We start from the raw sequence: 13,830 nt of genomic DNA, 5'->3' as shown, positions 1-13,830 counted from the left end.
AGTGCAGCAGTGGGCCCCATCCATTCAACCAACCGTCAGTGAGCGACCGTTAGTGGTCCTGCTCGGCCACCGGACAGTGCAGCAGTGGGCCCCATCCATTCAACCAACCGTCAGTGAGCGACCGTTAGCGGTCCTGCTCGGCCGCTGGACAGTGCCTCAGTGGGCCCCATCCACTCAACCAACTGTCAATGAGCGACCGTTAGTGGTCCTACTAGGCCACCGGACAGTGCAGCAGTGGGCCCTGCCCGCAAGCAACCGACTCTTAAAATAATGACAGTTAGTGAGGGGATTTAGACAACAGAGGAGTGGGGGGGCGTTGTGAGGTGGAGAGTGAAATAAGAGGCAGATTCAGGCCTTCTCCTGGAGGCCCTCCAGCTTACCCAGCCTTGGGCCAGCAGGTGAGCTGGAGGGCCCAGGGAATAGACTGGGGACTACGTCCTGCAGAGCTCCAGAGACCTCACTAAGGCCCTCCACTAGCCTTGTCCCAGTCCTTGAGGCAGCAGTGAACCACTCTCCCTTCCTGTCTCTGCGACTTACTGCCTGAGTCACACTCTCTGAGACCTGGTCTGCCCCATTTGGGTGACCTGAGGAAACTGAAGACCAGTTGAGTTGGGCACCTGGCTCCCTCAGCAATGACGGCTCGGCAGGATGTAGGAACCCTGGCCCTAAAGGAGCTGCCAACTTCGATCCACCTTCTTTTAGCCAGGATTGGGACCTTGGAGGGTGGAAGTTGTGCCTTAAGACCCTGCCCTTTTTTGTCATCACAGAGAATAAAAGTTATCTGGTAGAGATTCACAAGAATATCATTACCTGACTGTTACCTCACCGTGACCTGACCTCAACAGCAAACGATTTGACACCAAAAAGTTTGCAACAGCTAACCACTACCCTCCCTCACCTTTTGCTTTTAAAGGGGTTTGCTGAAAGCTTTCAGTAACTTTGGGATTCCTAGGGCATGCGCCACCCATCTCTTTGCATAAATCTGTAATAAATCTTTCTGTTCCAAACTCTTAATGTTTTAGTACTGATGGACCTCACTGTGCATCGGGCACACAGACTTGCGATTTGGTAACAGTAGGAGGAGATAATGCTGTTCACTGGGTAAAGGGCTACCAACCCCAAACTCAAATATGAAGAGAGATGAGGGAGACTCATAAGTCTAAAGCAGGTATTGGGACAACTAAGCTAAAGGTAAGGAGTCAGGAAACAGTTCTACAAACAGTGAGATAATCCATTACAAGTTCATTCAAGAACCTTCTATTTATTATTAAATAAGAAAAATAGGATTTCTTAGTATTTAATATCAAATTGATACTAGGACCCTCACTCAGACCATATAGAAGTAGGTCATATGTCCTAAATGGGAGGTGAGGCCTCCTGCTGGAAAGATGGGAGGTACCACATGTAGAGCATCAGGTGCTCTTCCACTATCCATTGACTTTTACCACACTGCAGTCATTTTTAACTAGCTAAACAGATCTACAGCTTATATTGTCTACAAAGTGAAGTCACTTTAAAATAGTCCTACAAAGAAAAAAGCATACTGAAGAGAATACTAATAACAAATAATGAAAGTTAAGAGGTATAAAAGAAAGCAGAACATGATATTACTATCTGTCACTCAGCTGCCTAGGATTCTGTCTGTCCTAGAACCACTGGAGAAAGCACTCTTAGTTCACTGCCTGCATCAATGGAAAGCTTGGGAAAATCCATTATGATAGCCTATTATAAAATGTTAAGGGGATTAAAAGATTACTTTTAAATGGTAGATAAAGTTTTCAGATTTTCTTAGGAAGTCAGTGGATAATACTGAGAAGATAAATTAATACCAAGAAAACGTCATTATTATCTAAGCAGTGATACTCATTTTCAATTGTGTCAAACTTAAACCTCTCGGTATTTAAGATCTGATAGTTTATCCGGGCTAACAGAATGTATAATACAGGTTATGAAATACTTACTCTTTCCAAACCAGATTCTCATTATTTCTATTACCTTTTCTCCAGCATTCGGTTGGTTTTCAAGATTATTGCCATATCAGTTATATTTAACTAGTTAAAACAGGTATACAGATTAAACTATCCAGAATTCTCCTCACAAAGTGAAGTCACTTTAAAATATTTCTACAGGGCTTTCCTAGTGGTCCAGTGGTTGAGAATCACCTTGCAATGCAGGGGACACCAGTTCGATCCCTGGTCTGGGAATACCCCACATGCTATGGGGCAACTAAGCCCTTGGGCCACAACCACTAAGCCTGCGCTCTGGAGCCTGCAAGCTGCAACAACTTAGTTCACATGCAGCAACTACTGAAGCCCTGTGCCCTAGAGCCCATGCTCTGCAACAGAAGCCACTGTGAAGCAATGAAGACCCAGCTCAACCAAAAGTAAATAAATAAATGAATATTAAAATATATTTCTACAAAGGAACAGCATATTGAAGAGAATACTAATAATACAAATAAAGTATTAAGGCTGATGCAAAAGTAATTTGCAGTTTTGCACTGTTGAATTTTGCTGTTCGATACTAGAATATATTCTTAAATAAATGTGGTTATGTTATACATCATTTTAATGCTCATTTCTTGCTTTGCTTTTTTTGCTAATGACTTATTACTTGCTGTTTATTTTAGACAAAGGAAAGGATGTTAGACAAAAAGAAAATTTGAGTGATTTTCTTATTGAGTTCAAAATGGGTCATAAACAATATGTTATGGAGACAACTTGCAACATCAACAACACACTTGGCTTAGGAACTGCTAACAAACATACTCTACAGTGGTGATCTGCAGAGCAAATGAGAGCCTTGAAGATGAAAGAGCTCAGTGGCCGGCCACTGGAAGCTGACAATGACCAACTGAGAGGATCATCAAAATTGATTCTCTTACAACACATAAGAAGTTGCCAAAGAACTCAACGTCAACCATTCTATGGTCATTTAGAATTTGAAGCAAACTGGAAAGGTGAAAAAGCTTGATAAGTGGGTGTCTCGTGAGCTGATCAAAAAGAAAAATAGTCATTTTGAAGTGTCATCTTCTTTTACTCTTGATAGCAACAATGAACCATTTCTTGATTGGATTGTGACATGTAATGAAAAGTGGATTTTATATGAAAATCAGCAATGACTAGCTCAGTGGCTGGACCAAGAAGAAGCTCCAAAGCACTTTTCAAAGCCAAACTTGCACCAAGAAAAGGTCATGGTCACTGTTCGGTGATCTGTCGACTTGATCCACTACAGCTTTCTGAATCCAGGCAAAATCATTATATCTGAGAAGTATGCTCAGCAAATTGGTGAGATGCACCAAAAACTGCAATGCCTGCAGCTGGCATTGATGGGTAGAATGGAGCCAATTCTTCTGCATGACAACACCCAACCACACATAGCACAACCAACACTTCAAAAGTTGAACAAATTGGGCTACAAAGTTTTGCCTCATCTGTCATATTCACCTCACCTCTCACCAAGTGACTACCACTTCTTCAAGCATCTTGACAACTTTTTGCAGGGAAAATGCTTCCATAACCAGCAGGAGGCAGAAAATGCTTTCCAAGAGTTCATGGAATCCCAAAGCATGGATTTTTATGCTACAAGAATAAACAAACTTATTTTTTAATTGGCAAAACTGTGTTGAATGTAATGGTTCCTATTTTGATTAATTAAGATGTGTTTGAGCCTAGTTTTAATGATTTAAAATTCATGTTCCAATACTACAATTACTTTTTCAACAACCTAATAAGGAATATAAAAGACAGTAGAATATGATTACTATCTCCACAGAAGGTACAAATGAAGAGGAAAAAGAAACTGTGGTTAAAAAAAAAAAAAAAGAAAAAAAGAAACTGTGGTGAGGAGAGTGCTAGAGTCTGTGAGATGCCCTATAAAATCATAGGGACAGTAGTCCACACTTCAGCTTAAAGAGATGATGACAAATGCAAAGCTGTGCTAAGTATACTTGCCTTACTTAACTTATGTTTTTAACTTTTTATTTCATAACTTAGCTAACATATTATGCTAGATAATTCAAAAGAAAATTTAAAAGTTACATTTTGGAAAACAGAAAACATTGAATGTCTATTCAAAATTAGCCAGTCACGTTTGGGCTACTTATTCATTTATTCATTTAATGCAATAGTTATGAATGGTTATACTCAATTTTCAGTCAGACAACTCTACCACTTTTTAACTTGCAAATTAGTTAACCACTACTCTAGGGATAACAAGAGTACTATCACTCTGGAACCTCTTTTATAAGGATACTAATCCCCATTCATAAAGGCTCTGTCTTTATGATTTAATCACCACCCATTGCATCTACCTTCTAGTAACATCACATTGAGGATTAGGTTTCAATATGAACTTGAGGTGACAAAAATATTCAGTCTATAGCATTCCATCTCTGGCTCCCAAATTCATGTTCCTCTCACATGAAAAAACATTTATTCCATTCCCAGAAGTTTTAACTTCTTCCAACATCAACTCAAGAATCTGAAGTCCAAAGTCTCATCTAAATATCACCTAAATCAGACATGGGTGAGAATGAATGCAGGATTCATCTTGAGGCAAATTCCTCTCCATCTGTGAACCTGTGAAATCAAATGTTTTCTCTGCTTCCAAAATACAATGGTGGGACAGGCATAGGACAGACATTCCCATTTCCAAAGGGAGAATAAAAAAGAAAGGAATGACAGGTTCCAAGCAAGTCTAAACATTAATTCTGGATAATAATCTTTGGCTCTATGCTCTCCCTCCAGTGACACTGGGGCTGTGGACCCCTTCCAGACCTACTAAGGTAGGTTAACCACATAGTTTTTCCAGGCAGGGGTTGGGCCCTATGGGATATAGCTGGTCTTGTCCCCATATGGCTTTGGAGGCAGCCCACACAGTAGCTCTCACAGGTTAGTGTTAAGTGCCTGTGGCTCAGCTGGGCTTTACTGGTCAGGTTCATGATGGTGGCCTTGGCCCACAGCTCCACAGTGCAATGGAGATAAGGGAACTTACTATTTTACTTAGTCAAAAGAAGCTAAGCTGTACCTTCAAAGCCTTGCTTAGATATTTCCTCAGCCACATATTTATTTCATTTCTCACAAATTCTACCTTTCATGAAACACTACACATGAACACAAATCAGCCAAGTTTTTGCCACTGTATCACAAGGACCATTTTTTATCCAGTGCTCAATAACATGTTCTTCATTTCCATCTGAGACCTCATCAGAATGCCCCCCTTTACTGTCCATGTTTCTGCCAAAATTCTGTTCAAAATTACTTGAGTATTCTCCAAGAAGACTGAAGCTTTCTCTACAGTTCTCACCTTTTCTTTCTGGGCTCACATCACAGTTGCCCTTAACAATCCATTCATTTGTGGCAAAGTAGACTTTTCCTCTCTGGAGGAGGGCACAACGACTCACTTCAGTATCCTTGCCTAGAGAATTCCATGAACAAAGGAGCCTGGTGGGTTATGACCATAGGGTCACAGAGAGTCAGACATGACTGAAGTGACTTAGCACAGCACAGGCTTTTTCTAGAATGAACCTCAAAATCTTCCAGCTTCTACCTTTTACCCAGTTTCAAAGCCACGTCCACATTTTTAGGTATTACAGCAGCGACCCCTCTTCTCAGTACCAATTTCTGTCTTTGTCTGTTTGGACTGCTATAACAAAAATACCAAACCAGGTGACTTATAAACAACAGAAATTTATTTCTCACAGATCTGGAGGCTGAGAAATCCAAGATCAAGGCATTGATATATCTGGTATCTAGAAAGTACCCACTGCTGGTTCATAAATGGCTGCTTTCTATAGTAACCTCATTTGGAGGAATGGGCAAGGTACTTTGGGGGTTCTCTTTTTATAAGTGAATTAATTCCATTCATGAGAGCTCTGCCCTCACTACATTATCACCTTCCCAATACCCTCCTAACACTTCCTATTATCATCGTTTCACAGGGGGACACAAACATTCAGTCTATAGCAATAATCAGTCAAACATTTTTGAAAATATTTTGAAAGCAAGGGGAAGGGTCTTAGTGGTAAGGGAAGACAGTGGCACATAAATCTTAGACATCCATTTTGGGTAAATGGATGAAAAGTGGAGTTAATAACCAAGTCAGTTCAGTTCAGTCGCTCAGTCATGTCCGACTCCTTGCGACCCCATGAATCGCAGCACGCCAGGCCTCGCTGTCCATCACTAACTCACGGAGCTTACTCAAACTTATGTCCATCCAGTCGGTGATGCCGTCCAGCCATCTCATCCTGTCGTCCCCTTCTCCTCCTGCCCCCAATCCCTCCCAGCATCAGGGTCTTTTCCAATGAGTCAACTTTTCGCATGAGGTGGTCAAAGCATTGGAGTTTCAGCTTCAGCATCAGTCCTTCCAATGAACACCCAGGACTGATCTCCTTCAGGATGGAATGGCTGGATCTCCTTGCAGTGCAAGGGACTCTCAAGAGTCTTCTCCAACACCACAGTTCAAAAACATCAATTCTTTGTTCAGCACTCAGCTTTCTTCACAGTCCAACACTCACATCCATACATGACCACTGGAAAAACCATAGCCTTGACTAGACGGACCTTTGTTGGCAAAGTAATGTCTCTACTTTCTAATATGTTATCTAGGTTGGTCATAACTTTCCTTCCAAGCAGTAAGTGTCTTTTAATTTCATGGCTGCAATCACCATCTGCAGTGATTTTGGAGCCCCCCAAAATAGTCTGACACTGTCTCCCCATCTGTTTCCCATGAAGTGATGGGTCCAGATGCCATGATCTTAGTTTTCTGAATGTTGAGTTTTAAGCCAACTTTTTCACTCTCCTCTTTCACTTTCATCAAGAGGCTTTTTAGTTCCTCTTCACTTTCTGCCATAAGGGTGGTGTCATCTGCATATCTGAGGTTATTGATATTTCTCCCAGCAATCTTGATTCCAGCTTCTGCTTCATCCAGCCCAGCATTTCTCATGATGGACTCGATGTACTCTGCATGTAAGTTAAATAATCAGGGTGACAATATACAGCTTTGATGTACTCCTTTTCCTATTTGGAACCAGTCTGTCGTTCCATGTCCTGTTGTAATTGTTGCTTCCTGACCTGCATACAGGTTTTAAAAATTGAGGCAAGCTTGAGGTTTGGCGAACAGAAATAATAGTCCTTTGGGTCTTGATTTTAAAATGCTTGTGTGTCAGCTAGATATACAATATGAAGTTTGGGTCTATTCCTCTAGAGAAAATTCTAGAGTCACATAACAAAAAAAGTGAGAGTATAAACTAGGTACCATAAATCCTAGACATCTATTCAACTCTTAAATGCTTGACCACCTGGTTTTTGCCAAGTTTCTTTTAAAGGAAACCAAAGGTTTTATAATCACCTAATCCAAAGGCTTTCTCTTAAACCTCTAACCACTACTGATTCCTTGACCAGTTGCTCTTTCTTTCCCGAGGCCCTGAATAAGCCTTTCTAAGGCTCTGTCTTCAAACTTCACTTGTATTTTCTTCCTTGGAGAATTCTCTCAAATAACTTCCACTCTCTCCCAAGGAAATGGTTACCAAATCACCTCACTCCCTGAACTCCACCTCAAGTCTCACCAGCACACCTACATGCTATGTAGTTTTGACACCTGGATTTACTCAAGCACACTGAATTTGGGCTACATTGAGTTTTCTTTTCCTTTAAAACAGTTTCTCTTTCACATTACTGTTCAGTTCCGTTCAGTTCAGTCACTCAGTTGTGTCCAACTCTTTGCGACCCCACGGACTGCAGCACACCAGGCTTCCCTGCGTCCATCACCAACTCCCGGAGTCTACTCAAACTCATGTCCATTGCATCGCTGACGCCATCCAACCATCCATCCATCTGTTCAGTTCAGCTCAGTCGCTCAGTTGAGTCCAACTCTTTGCGACCCCATGAATCACAGGACACCAGGCCTCCCTGTCCATAACCAACTCCCGGAGTTTACTCAAACTCATGTCCATCCATCTGTTACCTAGATTCAAATATCGGCAAGGGTCAACTTTGAAAATGCCTACTTCCTTATCCCCTCCATTAAAATAGTTGTCATTTTGTTATGACTTACAAAATTAAAAAGGTGTTTGTGCGTTTTCCCCTTTCTAACCTTATTGCTACTAACACAGCTCAGTTTCTCACCAGTTCATTTAGATTGCTCTAAATAGCCTACTAACCAATCTGTCTACTCTCTCTCTCCCCATATTAATTCTTTCAACTCACCAATAACAGATTAATCTTAGAAACTCAAATAATTAGTACTTATGCTAAAAAAATATATAGTTTGCCACTGCTAACATAGTTGGAAATAATGTCCCCACTTTCAGTTTTCCACAATGTAACTCTATAGTCAAATACTTAAGATTATGAATTTTATCATCAGTCAGATTTAGACTAGGATCTAAAAACATCAATTTAATAGCTGTATGACCTTCAGTAAATCATTTTATATCTTTCCATCTGGAAAGTGGGAATAATACTAGCACTACCTCATAAAGCATTCAGAAAGTTCCATAAAATCATGCATGCAGGGTATGTGGCAAGAAGCACAGCATGCAGATGTTCATTAAATGGTAGCTAGTTGGCATCACTTTATTCATCTTCCAAACAACATCAATTTACATTATTTGTTATGCCCCCCAAATATCCAATGTATTCTCTTTATATTTGCTCATGTATCCTCCTTACTCTAGCAGAATCTGTAAATTGCCTACTTTCAAGACCCACCTCAAATACCATGTCTTTCAAGAAGTCTTCTCGGAAGTCCTCAACCAGTTGCAACTTCTTCCTGCTTGATATTCAAGTCCTCTCAACTTCTGGTATTTATAATATTGTGTGACATATTGCAATGATATTTACTACCTAATTCTCACCACTTGACTATATCCTCTCTGAGGACAGGGATATTATTTTGAATCTTCAGTAAAAAATGATTTGATATTACAAACATTGTTCTCAGTCTGTTGATCCCCCAATGCCCAAATAATATTTTACATGCAGGAATCATTCATATCACTTCCCTAATTTTGCTCTATTTCTTCTCTGTGTCTGTGGAGCATCTGGAATGAGTTAAATATATTAACAGATGAGAAAGGGGCTAATGAGCAATTTCTTATTTATCACAATACATCACAACATATTACTAGTTATATAGAATTTAATAAGATCACCAAGGTCTGTAGAACCCCACTAAACTGTTCTAAATAACTTAATAGAGTATAATTATTATAGATATTTGTAGTGAAATTCATTAAAGTGAAATTCATGAGCTAAAGAAAAATAACATGGATTTAACATAAATTCTGCAAAGATTTCCACATTCCATGAATTACGTTAGTGTTATAGCAGAGTCTGAAAAAAATTAGAAAACAAGATCAATACTTTTTGAATTGAAATATTACACAGTTCCATTGTTCAACAGAAGAAAGGTCTTAGATATGGAATATAGACAATATAAACTCTTATGAAGCATCAGTTTTTATTACAATGTATATGTATTTTATGACTGATGTATCCCAGATGGTAAAATTACAATATATTCAAGGAGTTCTGAATAATCTCAGAATTTAATGAGACAGTGTGAATAAATACATACAGAATAGGAATGAAGACAAATGGCTACTCACAATAGAAATTGCTTTTATTGTTTGTATGTGACTGAGAAAAATGATTATTCCTCAAAACAAAAAAAGTTGTCACTATTATTTTGCTCTTCAACACTGCTGTTATAGAAAGTACATACATTTTAAATACAGACTAACCCAGATGATGCAACTCAGTTCTGAGTTTGAGAAAAGTAACAGTATCTGTACCATTATCTTTACACTTGGGGAATTTCAACATTATAATTTCAGTTTTCGTCATTTGCATTTCTAGATGATATCTCCTTTCTGGTTAATTAACGGCTGCGATGGGTCTCCTTGCTTCACGGGGGCTTTCTCCAGCTGCGGTGAGAGGGGCTGCTCTTGGCGGAGGTGCAGACCTCTTGCTATGGTGGCGTCTCTTGTCGCTGAGCACAAGCTCTAGGCACCTGGGCTTCAGGAGTTGCAGCTTGTGGGCTCATTAGTGCGGCATACAGGTTCTAGGGTGTGAGGGCTTCTGTAGTTGTGGTGCATGGGCTTAGTTGCTTTGCATCGTGTGGAATCTTCTCAGACCAGAGACCAAACCCATGTCCCCAGCATTGGGAGGGCGATTCTTATATATTGTACTACCAGGGAAGTACTGATATCTCACTTGTAAACAATGACTGTATAAATACAATACCAAATCTGCTTACTTCCAAAGAGACTTTAAAGTGAAAATAAGATAATTTAAATATTATAGATAAAAATTTCATAATATTCAAGAGACAGTTAAAAAACATCAGAACTTAGGAGTCAAAAAATGCAGTTTCTATCGCCATGCAACTTCCTACATTTATAATCTCAAGAGGACTCAGTGTTTTCAACTATAAGGGAAAGAAGTAGGACTGGATGATCTCTAAAAATTTGTTCGGCTTTCATATTTTTTTTTCTTTATTTTTCAAACTATGAAAGTATGACAACACATTTACAGGAGATTTGGAAAATATAGAACAAAGTTACACAGAGTTTCACCATATAATTATTTCTAAGCAGATAAATTAAGAATTTTTAGTTGGAGTTTCAATATAAAAATCTCAAAAAATACTAGACAGAAAAATAGAAGGATTTAGTAAACATTAAAAATCACTATGAACCAATTCAACATAATTAAGATTTATATAATTTTCACACAACAGTAGGATACATCTTCTATTCAAGTTTCCACAGACTGTAAACCAGAAGACACTGGAACATCAGTTCAGTTCACAGTCATGTCCGACCCTTTGTGACCCCATGGACTGCAGCATTGCCATGCTTCCCTGTCCATCATCAATTCCCAGAGCTTGCTCAAACTCATATCCATCGAGTTGGTGATGCCATCCAACCATCTCATTCTCTGTCGTCCCCTTCTCCTTCTGCCTTCAAACTTTCCCAGAATCAGGATCTTTTCAAATGAGTCAGTTCTTTGCATCAGGTGGCCGAAGTATTGGAGCTCCAGCTTCAGCATCAGTCCTTCCAATGAATATTCAGGACTGATTTCCCTTAGAATGGATTGGTTTGACCTCCTTGCAGTCCAAGGGATTCTTAAGAGTCTTGTCCAACACCACAGTTCAAAAGCATCAATTCTTTGGTGCTCAGCTTTCCTTATAGTCCAACTCTCAAATACATACATGACTACTGGAAAAACCATAGCTTTGACTAGATGTACATTTGTAGGCAAAGTAATGTCTCTGCTTTAAAATATGCTGTCTAGGTTGGTCATAGCTTTTCTTCTAAGGAGCAAGCGTCTTCTAATTTCATGGCTGCAGTCACCATCTGCAGTAATTTTGGAGTTCCAAAAAATAAAGTCTGTCACTGTCTCCATTGTTTCCTCATCCATTTGCCATGAAGTAATGGGACCAGATGCCATGATCTTAGTTTTCTGAATGTTGAGCTTTAAGCCAACTTTTTCACTCTCCTCTTTCACTTTCATCAAGAGGCTCTTTAGTTTTTCTTTGCTTTCTGCCATAAGGGTGGTGTCATCTGCATATCTGAGGTCACTGATATTTCTCCTGGCAATCTTGATTCCAGCTTGTGCTTCATCCAGCCCAGCGTTTCACATGATGTACTCTGTATATAAGTTAAATAAGCAGGGTGACAATATACAGCTTTGATGTCCTCCTTTCCTGATTTGGAATCAGTCTGTTGTTCCATGTCCGGTTCTAACTATTGCTTCTTGACCTGCATACAGATTTCTCAGGAGGCAGGTAAGGTGGTCTGGTATTCCCGTTTCTTTCAGAATTTTCCACAGTTTGTTGTGATCCACACAGTCGAAGTCTTTGGCATAGTCAATAAAGCAGATTTTTTTTGGAACTCTCCTACTTTTTTGATGATCCAACAGGTGTTGGCAATTTGATCTCTGGTTCCTCTGCCTTTTCTAAATCCAGCATGAACATCTGAAGTTCATGGTTCACGTACTGTTGAAACCCGGCTTGGAGGATTTTGAACATTACTTTGCTAGCATGTGAGATGAGTGCAATTGTGCAGTAGTCTGAACATTCTTTGGCATTGCCTTTCTTTGGGATTGGAATGAAACCTGACCTTTTCCAATACTGTGGCCACTGCTGAGTTTTCCAAATATGCTGAAATACTGAGTGCAGCACTTTCACAGCATCGTCTTTTAGGATTTGAAATAGCTCAACTGGAATTCCATCACCCCCACTAGCTTTGTTTGTAGTGATGCCTCCTAAGGCCCACTTGACTTCACATTCCAGGATGCTCGGCTGTAGGTGAGTGATCACACCATTGTGATTATCTGGGTCATGAAGATCATTTTGTATAGCTCTTCTGTGTATTCTTGCCACCTCTTCTTAATATCTTCTTCTTCTGTTAGGTCCATACCATTTCTGTCCTTTATTGTGTCCATCTTTACATGAAATGTTCCCTTGGTATCTCTAATATTCTTGAAGAGATCTCTAGTCTTCCCCATTCTATTGTTTTCCTCCATCTCTTTGTATTTATCACTGAGGAAGGCTTTCTTATTTCTCCTTGCTCTTTGGAACTCTGCATTCAAATGGGTATATCCTTCCTTTTCTCCTTTGCCTTTACCTTCTCTTCTCTTCTCAGCTATTTGTAAGGCCTCCTCAGACAACCATTTTGCCTTTTTGCATTTGTTTTTCTTGGGGATAGTCTTGATCACCGCCTCTTGTACAATGTCACGAACCTCTGTCCATAGTTCTTCAGGCATTCTATCAGATCTAATCCCTTGAATCTATTTGTCACTTCCATTGTATAATCATAAGGGATTTGATTTAGGTCATACCTGAATGGTCTAGTGGTTTTCCCTACTTTCTTCAGTTTAAGTCTGAATCTGGCAATAAGGTGTTCATGATGTGAGCCACAGTCAGCTCCCAGTCTTGTTTTTGCTGACTGTATAGAGCTTCTCCATCTTTGGCTGCAAAGAATATAATCAATCTGGTTTTGGTATTGACCATTTGGGTCAATGTCCATGTTTAGTCTTCTCTTGTGTTGTTGGAAGAGGGTGTTTACTACAACCAGTGTGTTCTCTTGGCAAAACTCTTGTTAGCCTTTGCCCTGCTTCATTCTGTACTCCAAGGCCATATTTGCCTGTTACTCCAGATATCTCTTGATTTCCTAGTTTTGCATTCCAGTCCCCTATAAAGAAAAGGGCATTGTTTTTTGGGGTGTTAGTTCTGGAATATACCCAGGGACATAAAACAAGGTGCAAATATTTCTTGGTCTAGAGGTATTGAAATCATACAGAGTCTATCCTCAGAACTGTAGAATTATATTAAAAATCAATATCAAAAGATATCTGAAAATAACCCACATATTTTCAAATGCAATGTGACATTCACCAAGAGAGATCTTTGACTTAGCCACTGAAACCTTCAATAAAGTTAGAAGACTAGAAAAATACAGAGGGTGATTTCAGAGAAGAAAGAATTTAAATGAAAAATTATTATCAAATATACTTTAAAAACCTCATGCATTTGGAAATTAAATGTTCACTTTTAAAATGATGGCTGAATCTAAGTCATAACAAGGAAAATTAGAAAATATTAACAACAGAATAAAAATGAAAAGAGAATTTATCAGAATTTGGCGCATGAAGCTAAAGCAACTAAATACAATGTATGGAAACAAATAATGGACACTAGCATAAAATTTTGTGATATCTGAACAATATCTGTACTTTAGTTAATCATATTGTATCACATATTATTTTTTTCTTTTTTTTACAACACAGTATTTCTTTATAGTCTCAGAATTGGATTAGAACT

General features: G+C 39.3%; 1 protein-coding gene across 4 annotated transcripts in view; it reads right to left on the bottom strand.

Moving 5' to 3' along the window:
• The window catches only part of ZCWPW2 (zinc finger CW-type and PWWP domain containing 2), a 151,369-nt gene that overhangs the window by 101,623 nt on the left and 35,916 nt on the right, over positions 1-13,830 (bottom strand). The window lies entirely within an intron of this gene.

This window comes from Odocoileus virginianus, chromosome 26, assembly GCF_023699985.2.
Source record: "Odocoileus virginianus isolate 20LAN1187 ecotype Illinois chromosome 26, Ovbor_1.2, whole genome shotgun sequence".
NCBI lineage: Eukaryota > Metazoa > Chordata > Mammalia > Artiodactyla > Cervidae > Odocoileus > Odocoileus virginianus.
The sequence above is the reverse complement of the archived record's forward strand: the minus strand, read 5'-3'. Positions and strand labels throughout refer to the sequence as shown.